The sequence below is a fragment of the Castanea sativa genome, chromosome 2 (genome assembly GCF_040712315.1).
Source record: "Castanea sativa cultivar Marrone di Chiusa Pesio chromosome 2, ASM4071231v1".
Lineage (NCBI taxonomy): Eukaryota > Viridiplantae > Streptophyta > Magnoliopsida > Fagales > Fagaceae > Castanea > Castanea sativa.
The window spans coordinates 13,052,680-13,067,015 of NC_134014.1; the positions used below are offsets into that span (position 1 = coordinate 13,052,680).

Consider the following 14,336-nt stretch of genomic DNA (forward strand, 5'->3'; position numbering starts at 1 on the left):
AAGGAAGTACTTTGGGCTACCTCGGTCACTCTTATGTGTGATCCATTGGATGCCTACTAGTGTCTAGTTGTTAAAAGAGATTTTTCAAAAATCAAGGTGAAAAAAATGCATTTTAAACAAAATTTTAAAGGATGTATATTGGATTTTTTTGGTCAAGGTGGTCAAAGTTTTTCCTTAGGGGATAGGTATAGGGGTGCAGAGGCGGCCCAACATAATTTGGGGCCTAAGATGAAAAATTCATGTGAAGCATTTTATATGCAAATATTAATTAAATAAAATCATTTAATACTAATCAAATTAAGGTTAATTTGATACAATATTAAATACTTAATTTGAAGAATAATACCAACTTAATTAATGTTAATTTCATACAGAGAATTTAATATCATAATTGAACCATAAATTTTAATAAAAAGAAATAAAAATATATGTCAATTAAAAAAAAAATTGGTGATTTTTAATATGACAATGTATTGGTGACAATGTATGACAAGGTATTTTGGATATATGACAATGTATAGTTAAGTAAAATTGTAACCTAATTTTTAATTTTATTACTTGTTTTTGAGAGAGAGAGAGAGAGAGAGAGAGAGAGAGAGAGAGAGAGAGAGAGAGATTAATCTATAATTGGTGATTTAACACATTTGTAACATTTTTTTTTGAAACATTTTAGGGTTTCAATTGGGTTAGGTTGCTATTGGTCTTGTATTTTGGAAGTCTTGATAGAAATGAAAAGGAAAAATGCATTAATGGTACTAAAAAATGTTAACAACATAATATGAAAATGATTATGATCGATAAACTTCAACAACCTAATTATGAATGTTTAAATTTCTTTTTGTGATAGGTAACATCTCAATTTGTAATCCTATAGTAAATTTGTTTTATCCTTAGTATTACTAATAATAATAAAAAAGGTAAACAACCATTATATATATACACACACACTCACCTACACATATATACATACATACATATACACATACACACATATATAATTTTATAAAATTTTGAGCCTTTTATAATAGGGGACAATGCATTTTTCTTAGGAGTAAAATTTTGAGCCTTTTGTGACGGAGGCCTTAGGCTAGCCTTGTAGGGGCATGGGTCTAGAATTTGACAATTTTGAAAATGGCACCAAATTCAAAGTCCAACCATTGGATGGGAAGAGCACGGTAAAGAATGGGTATTGGTGAAACTAGGGAGTGATAGGATAGTTTGATTGTGAGAGCGGACCGATCAAAGTATGGGTACACGACATATAACCTTCATGTGCCAATTTAGATTCCAATTCTTACAGTTAGATTTGCATAGCATAGTAAAATATTGGTGTTGATGAAATTTAAGCTCAATTGAACAACCAGATCGAGCTCAAATTAAACCACTTTTACATATAAGCAAACCCATCATTTGTTTTAATATTTAATAGCTGAACTATATTGTTATTTTATAGTATTTGATATAGCTCACTATGGAGATTTCATATTGTTCTTTTAACATATGACATATAATCTTTTTTATTATCTAATTTTGGGGAGCTATTCAATTTATGAATTATATCTAATTTATCTGATTTATTTCATTAATTAACCTATGTATTTCATATACATACTCCTATTTATTCTTGTTTATTATAAAAAATTATAATTGTTTAAACTTTAAACCTTATAAACTTCAAACCATATGCCGCTACATATATTCTAAAATTCAAATTAAAAAAAATTCTCATAACCCTTGGAACACTATTCCCCTTTCCCTCTAATTTTTTTTTTTTTTTTTCACTTTTCCCTCTAAAACTCCCTACTCCCAACTCCCTCGGAACACAATTCCCCTTTCCCTTTAAATTTTTTCACTTTTCCCTCTAATACTCCCAACTCACGCCAACTGACAACACGCAACTGCGCGGCAAGACACCCAAAAAAAACAAAAGAGAAAAGCGACTAAAGATCAAGACAATTGAAAAAAAGAATACCTAACTTTCTAAGTGAGACCTGGGAGAGTGAGAGGCTGGGCCTGGGCAACGGTAGTAGAGCAATAGTAGAAGCAGAAATTGGAACCCCACAGGTCTCTCAAAATTATTTTTGCTTTAAACAAACTATCTTGATAAATATGAATTTATTTAACATATTATCGGAGCTTTTTGCATTGGATTTAGAATTTTTTTTTTTTAACTTTTGGATCAAATTATCTACACATTGATTGAGAAGAGAAGCCAAGCGCAGAGCAATGCATGCGTTGATTGTTCATCACCTAACTTATGTTGTTGATATTTTTTTAAACAGTTTTAATCTGCAATCATATTGAAAACGTCCCTAACAAACCAGCCCCTTCCTTCGTAGAGCCGTGTATTGTAAGTGATCCTAATTACGATTTGGTAGATGAGGAAGATTACGATTCTAATTTGCCCCAAAATTTGAAATATAATTTGATGAAATGCAAATCTTCATTGATGCTGGTCAGTAGTACGTGATCCCATTTGGGAGTTCTGATCTTGACTCCAAGACTGGCCTTGCTACAATATATGGTAGAGTACCACATCAGGAAACAAAAAAGGAATTATTTTCCTTATGATTTTATTGATTTCTCTAATCTTATATGTGCAGTCTTTGGTGGCAGATACAAGAGTTGGAAGTTGCCCGTCCACTAACTCTGTCAGAGAGAGCGGTAGCTGTTGCTCTTGCTATATCTCTGGAACCACTATTGTTAATACATCACGAAAGTTGAAAACCGTGGAGCCATTTGTATTAGCATGTCAAGCAACTCAAGTTTACTATGTTAATGGAATAAAAGATTCCACATGGAATGTTGTGATTGAAACCAAGCCACGAAACCTTTATGAAATGCCGTCAGATAAAGAAGAGCCATACCAAGAAGAAGAAAATTTACACTATAATGCAAATGTGCTGCAAGTGAGGATGATGATATAGATTGGAGTAGGAGTGGTGTTGAGAATATGATAATCGAGTGACTTCAAAGGCTTATAGCCTCCACTCCAGATTAGTCATCCGTGTGCATAACACTAAGGATGCTTATTGAAATAGAAATTTAGTTACAGACAAGGTATGGGAGTTATCTCTCTTGCTCTCTTTCTTAATTCTCTAAGGTTATTACCCTAAAAGTATAGAATGCCCTCATTGACCCCATTGAGTTTAATATGTGATTATACTATCTATTTTGACTCTGTTTGAGTTTGAAGTTGCCTTTTTTTTTTTGAAAGAGATACTATTGCTGGCTTTATGAATGTGTCCCCTTCATGCTTATATATATATATATATATATATATATATATATATATATATATATATATATATATATATTTTTTTTGTTTCAGACATGCACTTTAGACTAGGGAGGCAAGGACAATGGAGTCATGGACACAATTTAAACCGCATATTTGAGCTTGATCAAAATCTTTGGATACATGGAGGTTAGAGTAAGTATAATATTAGCAAAAATAATATTATAATTAATATAAGGTAATGACAATGGACCATGAGGAAGGTTGCTTGACTGAAGAGTTTGTTGAAGATCCAATGGTGATTCTTAGAAGAATCTCAGGAGATTGGAAGCCTCAACTTATTAATGAACTCCTAGGCACATTTTATGGTATGAGAATTATGTTGCATAATATATACCTTGCTTACTAATGAAATTTGGTATACATTTTAAGATAATATGCCAAACTTCTGTGCTAATTGAGTTTTTAAGTTGGTTTCTTGGATGTACTATGCTCAAGCTGAAACAAAAGTGCATAGAGAATTTTTTTTTTTTGTTTATTGCAGATTCAGTAGATAACTTATTCAAACAATTTCCTCAATAACCCTCTTAATTGAAATATTGCATTAATGAATGCTAGAGATATATAAAAGTGTAAGTTTCGTTCATATTTCAATAAAGTTTCTCTCAAGGCATGTTGGCCAACCCATGGTAGGTCTCATTCATAATAGGAATTGGATACGAGGATTGTTTTTGAGAGAAGTTTATCTTGTTTTGTTGCATTAACAATGTGTGACCATTTACAGGTGATCATAATTCTTGGCTTTGATCTTTCTGTGTGTGTATCGTTTGTCAAATACCACATAATTTTTATTTGTAATTATTCTTTGGTTTGCATTTCAGCTTGCCCCAGTTCCTTTTTGTTGTTACAGTCACATCTCTTGCTGTGGCGGCTACTGTAAATGCTTTTGTTCTGCCCTAGTTAAATCAAGTAAGCTAGTCTCAAATTTTCAATTATTACCTCCCTCTCACATACTTGTCTTCATTGAGATAATCAAGTTTCTACTAAGACCTTTATTTGGCTGTCAGTTTCTTGAAGACATTAAATAGAATCTAGTTATGCATACATCTCCTTTCCTTTCCCCTTTTATTTTGTATTTGGTATCTAAAAGAAGTAGATTGAGAAGTGGGTACACAATACTCCATATTACTATAAGTCGGCAGTGAACAATGCCCAGGTTGAGTTTGTGAAGAGAGTGAAAATTTTGTTAGTGAATAGTTTTATGTTCTAATTCTTTGTAAGGGGGGTAGGGGATTGCATTTCTCTATCTTGTATGATAGCCATATTTGAGGGGTTATATTGTTTTAATATTATTAATTCGGATGACATTAATAATATTATTACACAAGTGCAACTTCAACTCTCTTTCTAACATTACCATTATTTATTATTGATGTAATTTTTACAAAGATTTGTAGCATCAACAAGCAAAAGAACCCCAATCTAGTTTACAGATCTCAAGGGAAAGAGATACTGGTTTCCTTTAACGGTAGGCTGGTTTTTTTTAAAGAATTATTTAATTTTCGTAAGGTTGTTTTCTGTTCTTTTAAACTAGAATCTTCTTTTGATGGATTACTACCAGATGCTGCAGATAGGAATTGGATTACTTGTGCTACAGCAACTCAGTGGTAATAATTGTGTTTTTTTCTATTCAAGTAACATCTTTGAAAGTGCTAGTTAGACCAACATCACTTTGGGCTTTGAACTGTTAAAAAAAATATCCCTCTGCCATTCACAGCATAGTGACATCCTAACCTGCCTATTTACTGCAGATGGGAATTTTGCAGTGAAGTCTGGATATCAGTTTTTGTCGGCATTGCAAGAAATTCCAGCACCTCAGCCGATCCCTATAGTAGCTGCTTGGCGTCCTCTAGATGCATCATGGTATAAAATAAATTTTGATGGAGCCATCTTTGTTAAAGAAAACTGTGTAGGTGTCGAGGTAGTAATAAGGAATGAGCAAGGCTAGGTGATGGCATCCCTCTCTCAAAAAATGCCTCTCCCATTCAATATCATAGAGGTGGAAGCACTTGCAGCTAGAAGGGCAGTGAAATTTGCTGCAGAACTTGATTTGGATCGGATTGTATTGGAAGGGGACTTCGAGATACTCATCAAAACCTTACAGCATGGATGTATATCATTGGCACAGTTTGGTCACTTAGATGCTGATTTGCAGCACATAGCCTCCTAGTCTTTTACTGATTATCGTTTTTCTCATGATCGTAGGCTTTGTAATACTGTTTGCACACTCACTTGCACGGAGAGCTATTCACTCCTCCCATATGGTAGTCTAGATGGAAGATGTTCCACTTGACATTGTTCCTGTTCTCCAGGCTAATTTCAATAGCCTCCCTTAATAATATAACATACCGTCTTTCTTCTCAAAAAAAAAAAAAAAAAAAAATCATTAAAGCTTTAAATTAAGAACCTGACAGATTCTTATCTTTCATGGAGACTTAAAATGTTTGAAGCATGCATTTTTTACATGATAGTATGCATTTGAGTATGATATATTTGTAGGACAAATATTATATTGGCACCTATCCAATAAGCATTTTCCACAAAATGGGGAAGAAAACACAAGTTGTTTGTTTGTAATTGCCTAAAATTTCTTCATGCTTCCTTGTTAAAAGGACTATTTAATGTAAGTGAATTTGCTATGTTAAGGTCACTAATATATTTGTAATTGCCTAAAATTATTCTTATCTTGCATGGAGACTTAAAATGTCTGAAGCATGCATTTTTTACATGATAGTATGCATTTGGGTATGATATATTTGTAGGACAAATCTGATGTTGGACATCTATCTAATAAGCATTTTCCACAAAATGGGAAAGAAACACAGGTTGTTTTTTTGTAATTGCTAAAAATTTCTTCATGCTTCCATGCTAAAAGTACTATTTAATGTAATTCTTCTTTGTTTCTAATAAAGCATTTCTCTCCTTTTTAGCTCAAAAAAAGAAAAAAGAAAAAAGAAAAAAAGAGACTTGACTTATTTGATAATGTTTATATTGTGATTGGCTTACATTTCAATTGGACAAGCTCGCTTTCCTTGATGGGAAGAAACTTTTATTCACTTTTGAGAAAGAGAGAGAGAGTATAAAAGACTACTATTTTTGAATTTTAGGCTACCATTTTGAAGTTGAAAGTGCTATCATTTTTTTATGGGTAAAATTTATTAGAAAATAAGGATAGACCTTTCATATATAGGATGTATATAAAAGACATTTTTTAAGGCTGTAAACAAAAGGTTCATCTAAAGAATACAAAATGCTATATGTTTATGTGTTTCTTTTTATTTTTCTTTGAATTTTAGAATAACTTTTATCTCCAAAGAAAATTAATATTTTCATGATTATTTGCAAAGGCCAATCGTGACCCTCACAAATAATTTAGTATTAGTGAAGTCATATTTTTAACTCACACAAAAAAATAAACTTTTTGCAAGGGATTTTTATTGTCCCTCGGAAATAATTTGGTGGGAACATTTCCCTCCAAAATTATTGACATTTTAATGATTATTTGTGAAGGCCAATCCTGGCCCTCGCAAATAATTTAGTATTAGTGACGGCTTTTTTTAACCGTCACAAATAATACACTTTTTACGAGAGATTTTTAATTGTCCCTTACAAACAATATGGAGGGAAAATTTTCCTCCAAAATATTATCATTTGTGATGGCTACAACACATAATTGCAACAACTTTTCTTGTTGGTCACAAATGTTTCACATTTTACCAGGTATTTGCGAGGACATTATTTTGCCATAAGAAATATGGTTTTTTGAGAGGGCTTTTTGGATCTGTTGAAAATTCTTCATAGCTAAAAGGCATTTTGCTTGTAGTTAATTACCACTAAATTATCATTTGAACAGTTAAACCCTATATCTAAAAGGTTCAATTCCAATGCTCTAAAAATTTATTTTTCAAGAAAAAATATATCTAAATATATTATAATTAGTATCCTACCAAATTAAAATTGAATTTTGACTAGGATATTCCTAAAAAGTAAAAACTCTTCTAAACAAAGAAAAAAAATCTTAAAAAATTGGAAAAATTAAAATAAAAACATTGTAATAAGTATGGGCATTTTATGTTAGAAAAAGAAAATTTAAGTGCATTATGTTAGTACAATTGTTACAACAAGTGGGAGGGAGAATTTACACCCTAAATTTTCTTATAAAGTAGAACCGACAACATCAAGAGTTACAACAATATTGATATGTGTAATTTCTGCCATATGTCATGCACATATGGGCATGCATATATAACAATGGGATCAATTTCCTTTGATTTTGATACGACTCATATAAGGTGTATAATCAAATGCATTTACGTCTCATTGTAGCATACGCCATATCATGTCATATGTCAGTGGTGAAAATGACAATATATAGAATGAGTAGTATAAATCAACATTAACCTTAAAAAAACAAAAGAGAGAGAGAAGATCAACATTTATGCCCTCATCATAACATACGGTTCTAAATTGGTGTTGCTGCAGGCTACAACTAAGAAATTGTTCACGCAACATATATACACACTACAAAAAACTGGGGCTATCCCAGCGTTTTTTTAAACCGTCGGGATAGCCCCAAAAAGCGTTGGTATAGGCTAAAAATACCTATTCCTGCGCTTTTTTTCTTGGCGCTTTCTACTGTTGCGCAATGAGTGTGGCAATAGGTCCGTCTGACCTACACTAGCACCTTTTCAAACCGCTGGTATAGGTTCTAGTGGTTTTGAATGGGGAGAAACTGTCTGTGATCCATGAATCTCCGATTGGGAAATCATATCCAAGCTCCGTGGCTAGTCTATGCTCTTTGGACTTTTCAAACTTAGCGAATTAAAACATCTAAGTAGCTACAGGAAGGGAAATCAACCGAGACCCCGTTAGTAGCGGCGAGTGAGAGCGGATTGGGGGTTTGAAGAAAAACAAACACGAAGCAAAGTTCCTCTCCCTATGGTCGAGCTATATAAATAACCTCAGCAAAGTTTTCACTTCTTTTTTGCCAGGTTTCATTCAATTTGTTGTGGATTGGATGGTGGAAAAACCAGCAAGCCCCTTTACTTGAGATTATATTAGTAAAGGGCGCAGTGAATTGTAATTGTGAAAAGGTTGGAAGATTTGGCCAAAGAAGGTGATAGCCCTGTAGATTCGTTCCCATGGTTATTCCGACGCTTTTTTTGTTTTGTTTGTTTGTTTTTTTTTTTTTTTTTGGTTTTTTGTTGGGACATACTTCATCAACAATTTCAAGACCTATACTAGTGCTTTTTCAAAATGAAAACTGCCGGTATAGGTGTATCTATAACAACGGATTAAAACCCCCTATAGGGTATTTACGGAAATAGAAAAACAACCTATACCAGTGGCTTTAAATTGCTGTAATAGGTATTGTCTATGCCTGCGCTTTCAAAAGTGCAGGTCATTTAAGGATATATAAATAAGGCCTATACTTGTGCTTTTAAAATGCCACAATAGGCTCTACCTATACCAGCGGTTTCAAAAACGCCACTACTAGTTATTTATGGAAATAGAATTGCATCCTATTACAGCACTTTTGAAAGCGCTGTAATAGGTCCTACCTATTCTAGCGGTTTCAAAATCGCCTGTACAGGGTGATCAATGAAATTATTGAAATACCCTATTCTAGAGGTTAAAAAGCGTTGCTATAGGTTTTGTTTTTTTTAGGCACCTGTAATAAACCTATAATACATATTTTCCAAGCACCTGTAATAAACCTATAATACATATTTTCCAAGCACCTATAATGTAATCAAAATACAATACCAAATCCTAAATACAATACCACTTTAAAGTTTAAACCAATGAACCAAATATATTTGATAATACCATATTAATAAATATATAAAAAAATAATACATTCCAACTGTGTAATATGTTATGCACAAAAAAATACATTCAAATTGTCTAGAATGTTATAATAAAGTTTCCAACTATGACATATATCAAAGTTTGAAACTTTATTATAAATATCAAAATGTAACACTAGCTACTCCAAAATACGGCCCACATCCTACATCGTCATTACCTAAGGCCTATCATTGGATGATAAGCGTTGATCACAGGGGGAATGGATATCCATTGCCAAATCATCATCACCATTCTATGAATTAATAAACACACAATGAATTAGTATAGTTAACAACAACGTTAGTAACATTTAGCGACGAAAATTAGATTTCATTGCCATATGTTGTGTTGAACTAAGAGCGCCAAACAAAAATGTAGGTGCCAAACTAAATTCATCAACAGTGACGAATTATTTCGTCGCTAAAAGTTTAAGTTTTTTGGACAAAAACTTTCGTCACTGAATTTCGAATTTGAGTCGCTAAAGGTAGCCTATAGTGACGACATACAAGTTGTCACTAAAAGTTTAATACTAAAATAACTTTCAGCCCCGTTTTTTTCACTTCTCCCACTCTTTTTTCCCTCACTCACCCGATTCTCTCTTTCCCTCACTCTCTCCCTCACAGCCGCCTCACCCAACCTGCCGTTGCCGCCGATCCAGCTTGCTGCCACCTCAGATGTAATTGACACATCCTTTGACAAAACACACTTTACTTGTATTTGGGTAAATCTAAGTAGGTTCAAGATGATCATTACAAGTGGTTAAATTGAAGACATGAAAATTACTCAAGAACTGCTCAAGAAAGGTGCAAACTGTAGGTCTCGATACCTCCTCGATAGAAACTCGATCTGTCGAGATTCATTAAAGCTCGACAGATGTCCTGATCGATCGAGCTTATGAGATTCAGTTTATAGCCAACAACGTTTTTACTCTAAAAGTCTATTTGTTTATGGGTTTGTATAATTCTTATTGGACTAGGAAAGATCAAGGTTTGTGTAAATCTATTTGGAATAGGAGAGTCCATTAAAGCTCCTATTTAAAGGAGGTGGAAAAAGATAACCCTAGAGAGCTTCATAAGGTTTTCTTTTTGAAACCCTAGCCTCCTCCTATAGAAGAAAGAGTTCTTGCTGCGTTTCTTGTACGCCTTTGGGTTTTGTAACCAAACAAAGTCTCTTGCACCAACATTGAAGATCTTATTGGTGTTTTTATGTGAAGCTGCTACAAATCAACTACAACAATCAAAAGGTTGCTATGGAGTTAGTCATGTACTGGGATTCGTGCAAAGGTGTAAGCCGCGTACTGGGATTTGCGCATCAAATTAAAGTTGCGTACTGGGATCCGCGCAATTGGTTAGTCACGTACTTGGGAGCCGTGCATCAAAAGGAGAAATTGTTACTACAGAACAAGTCCAATTGGGTATTGGGGTAAGGGTTCAACTGTAGGTTGGTAAGGTACTTGGGATTCCTTTACTTGTAACCGCTTGTTGTGATAATAGTGGAATTTCGGGAGTGTTGACCTTAAATTCACCCGGTGGGGTTTTTGCAGTGTTGGTTTTCCCTATTCGTAAACAAATCACCGTGTCATTTATTTTCCGTTACATACTTAGTTTAATTAGTGATTTGTTTGTGCTACCACGCAATTTGCATGTTAATTTGATTAATTAATAACTTGGCTAATTAATCAACTTAATCCATCACGATGGGTAATACGTTTTTGGTCTAACATATTATTTACTTTGGAATCATGCTTTCATGCATCTGCATCTTTCTTTCATGCTTTCATATTATTTGTTTGTTTTTGTTTGGTTGTTTAGTCTTTATTTTGTTTGTCTTTTGAAATAAAAAGAGAAGAATAAAAAAAAAATACAAAAATAGTGTGTGTTTGTGTACATTGGTATTTGTGTACTTTGAATGGCTAATGAAACAAAATTTTTTAAACTTTGTATCTCTTGTAGCTTAGATGAGCATCTCTATGCACAACTAAGCAAGTGAGCTTTATGGCTTGTGTTTGTGATGAGTAAGATTAAGTAATCTCTTGTACTTAACACTCATATCACTCTTTTTGACGGGAAGGACTAAAAAATCCTAAGAGAAAGGCATAAATAACCATCTCACTACTGTTGCCCGCCAATCATGAAATGAAATCTATATGCTTCAGCATATGTAAGGTTGAAATTTATCAACCATTTTGTTGGCTTTATTCCGTGCCAATTTGCTTGTAATTTAGCACTTAGAAACCCTATATTTAGGTGAGATTCATGTAAGGGTAATGTGTGAGAAAGTGTGAAGAAATGCTTAAGATTGTGCAGTGAAGTAGGGACTCAAGGCTGGCTCACGGCTTGCAAGCTGCCAGATGATGCACACTAGTGAAGTATGCAGAGAAGTCGAACAGTCATGCCAGCTAGAGCACTATAGGACAAAAAGTCCAATCTGGCCATTCTGTTTGCTTGCTGCTTGAACTCGCGACTCAGTCAAGTCGCGAGGCCAAGTCGCCAGCCAACTCTGTTTAGAAAATCCTGACTCTTCGCATTTCATTCTCACTCTAGTATAAATACCCCTTATACCCACAAAATGTAGAGAGCTTCTAGAGAGAATTTTTGAGAGAAAAATCCTAGAGAAAACCAAGATTGATTCATCCACAATATTTACATAGAGACTCTTCAAATTCCTCTATTCTCTTCCTCTCCATTGTTACATCCTTGAGAGGTACATTACCAAAACATTTTCTCATCATACCCATATTTGTGAGAAGGCTATTTGGTACTTTGGGAGGCAGTTAAGAAGGGACCAATTTCATATTGGTTGATGCTATGGGCTATAGCAGAATCCGGTAAGCTAAAGAAGAAATAGGTTTGGCGCAACCTCGTTGGAGTAGGAGCTTGGAGGGCTTAGGTACACTGGGTAGATTAGGCTTGGAGGGTCTTTTGCTGTCCATGTATCCCAACTACATTCTTTAGTGGATTATTGACCGCTTGGAGGGTGGTGGAGAGGTTTTACACCGAGGGCTTCAGTTTCCTTTTCGATAACACATCGCTGTGTTGTCCTTGTGTTTGCATCTCTCTTCCCTTAATCTTTGCCATTTAATTTGTGTTGTGGATGTGATTTTATTTGGTCTAGATTGTTTATCAATTCTGTGTTAAGCTTAAGTTCATATTCTGCACATTAATTGTTTGATATCAAGCTTGAATTGATAATTTGTTATTTTGGGTCTAAACGTTCATAGTGTTTTACACGCTATTTTGAACTTTCAGCATAGCAAAAGTGCAATGTCAAAAGCTAAACATAATTTGGTATTTCTTTTCTCTCTCTTATATGCCCATGCATGATATGCTTAATAAAAGAAAATAAGCAAAGAAAAATTAAAGCAAAAATAATCAAAATGCTTTATATATGATTGCAAGCATGTCTTGTAGGAGATGTGAGAGTTATAGGATGTACCTCGAAGGTGATAGTCCACATCAAGCATTTATGATCATGTGTGAGTTTAATTGATTTACTCATATCTCAAATCATCATAACATGTAGACACTTATGCAATTTTGCGATATTTTTTACACACAACACGCAATATTTTTTGCCACTTTTGATATATGTGCAGGTATAATGTGATTTTGCCATCACAAGGAATACATATGTTAATGTATACCCACTAAATTTTCTTGACTTGTTTTTGAAATATAAAATTGGTTAGATTTGTTAAGTGTGTGTGTGTGTGTGTGGGTTTTGGATTTAAATGCTTGACATTTTTCTTGATTGAGAGATGTTTTTTAGAGCTAAAATTGTTGTTTGGATCTTTGGTTAAGTAGCATGCTTGATTGCATTCATTACTGTGTTTTCTCTTTTTTGAAAAACTGTTTTTAAGCAATCTCGACAACTTCTCGATACCTCTCAACAGCTTGCTATCCATCGAGACCCTCCTGTTTCTTGTCTCGACAGAAGTTAACACAATCTCGATCCATCGAGATTTCTGGACTTTGTCTCGATAGTTTCTCGACAGATTCTCGATTCATCGAGAAAGTTTTTGCCTGCTCGATAGATGCTTGATAGCTGTTCGATCCATCGAGGTTCGCTTCTGCTTGATAGTTGCTCGATCTATCGATATCCTCTTGCATGTATTATTTTTCACATGTTTTGCATGTTTTTATTATCTTGTCATCCATAGTATCTTGTTTAATTGCATTCATGCATTTATATGGATTTCTTTTGCCCCTTTGATCATCTTTATGTTTCTTGGGTGAAGCTTTTTAGCTTCCTTTAACCTTTGTCAATTATGACAAAAAGGGGGAGAATTTGTGGTCTCTTTTTTAAGATTCTACAAGTTAGGGGGAGAAATACATGCCCTTGTAAGGGGGAGTTGTGTTTCATCTTGTTAGGGGGAGTGTTTACCTCCTTGTAGTTTTAGGAGTTTCTTTTAGCTTCTTCTTCTTGTATACTAGTTTTGTGATCATCTTTACATACATTGTACTTATCTTTGATATATATATATTATATATTGATGAGTAGTGAAGGAAAATAAAGTACTCCAGACCGTCCATGGTCATCCACACCAGTGGTCGTCCATAAGAAAGAAAGAGGACAAGGCTAACCTCCATGGTCGTCCATAGATGAAAGCACATTCACATAATCAACTTTGGCAACCGCATCTACTCGTCCTAGGGAAGCTACCAACCTCTTCCTGAAGGAACTCGTCTCATATGAGGAATGACCTCCCTTAGAAGCGAGGTATATGCAACAAGAGGATCCCTGGACGAGCCCTTGACACTTAGGAAAATTCCTAAGTTCATACCACCACTCCTTAACATGCGCATAACTTCCAGTGGCCGTTATATGAGAAAAATATTACTCCTAAACGGTTGTGGAAGTTATCCTTGAACCCTCACACCTCCTCAAATCCAGGGGAGGTTACAAGCCTAATAACTGTTTCTAGGATACTATATAAATACTTATTCAGACCAGACAAAGGTATGTTTTTACATTTTCCCGAAAAGTTGAAACTCCAAAATAAAAGAGAGAAAACTAACTTTGCCATCGGAGGGTTCTTAGCCGGTAACCTCGGTCACCTTTGATTGTTGTTATTTCTTTTTCAGGTCATCAAGACAACCAGTAGTCCTTTCGAATCTGAAGCATCCAGCCTACTAATTTTCTTCGCATCATCAGTTGGCGCCGTCTGTGGGGAAAAGAATTGTGTTCT

General features: G+C 34.3%; 1 long non-coding RNA gene across 1 annotated transcript; it reads left to right on the plus strand.

Annotated features, from left to right (window-relative positions):
- The first annotated feature begins 3,413 nt into the window (after window positions 1-3,413).
- Window positions 3,414-4,710, plus strand: LOC142624540 (uncharacterized). The gene is made up of 3 exons (XR_012842348.1): window positions 3,414-3,433; window positions 4,120-4,207; window positions 4,688-4,710. It is a non-coding gene; the product is annotated as an uncharacterized LOC142624540 (long non-coding RNA).
- The last annotated feature ends 9,626 nt before the right edge of the window (window positions 4,711-14,336 follow it).